General features: G+C 46.2%; 1 non-coding gene across 1 annotated transcript; it reads right to left on the reverse strand.

Annotated features, from left to right (window-relative positions):
• Positions 1-241: 241 nt before the first annotated feature.
• TRNAK-CUU lies at positions 242-314 on the reverse strand. The gene has a single exon. It is a non-coding gene; the product is annotated as a tRNA-Lys (tRNA).
• Positions 315-587: the final 273 nt, after the last annotated feature.

The following is a 587-nucleotide window of genomic DNA, read 5'->3' on the forward strand; positions in this document are numbered from 1 at the left end:
TGGAATTTCCAAAATGATGAGAGCATAAAGGTGTCTGAAAGTGAAAGTCACTCAGTCCTGTCCGACTCTTTGTGACCCCATGAACTATACAGTGCATGGAATTCTCTAGGCCAGAATACTGGAGTGGGTAGCCTTTCCCTTCTCCAGGGGATCTTCCCAACCCAGGGATCGAACCCAGGTCTTCCACATTGTAGGGGGATTCTTTACCAGCTGAGTCAGAAGGGAAGCCCAAAGCTAACTGCGCCCTATGTGGGGCTCGAACCCACGACTCTGGGATTAAGAGTCCAATGCTCTACCGACTGAGCTAGCTGGGCAAAGGTGTCTATTGTTGTGTTAATTAAGTGGCTTTTGGACTCCACCTGGGGATGGGGGCTGCTTGTCAGAGGGACAAACCAGGTGATTAGAGGATTGAATATTTTAGTCCAATCCCTTGACTTCCTAGGGAGTGGATAGTGCTGGTGATGAGTCAATCATCAATGATTGATGATTTAATCAATCATCCCTAAGTAATGAAGCCACCATAAAACCTCAAAATAATGGAGTACAGAGAACTTCCAGGTTGGTGAACACATTAAAATTTGGGAAGA

Source organism: Cervus canadensis, chromosome 3, assembly GCF_019320065.1.
Source record: "Cervus canadensis isolate Bull #8, Minnesota chromosome 3, ASM1932006v1, whole genome shotgun sequence".
NCBI lineage: Eukaryota > Metazoa > Chordata > Mammalia > Artiodactyla > Cervidae > Cervus > Cervus canadensis.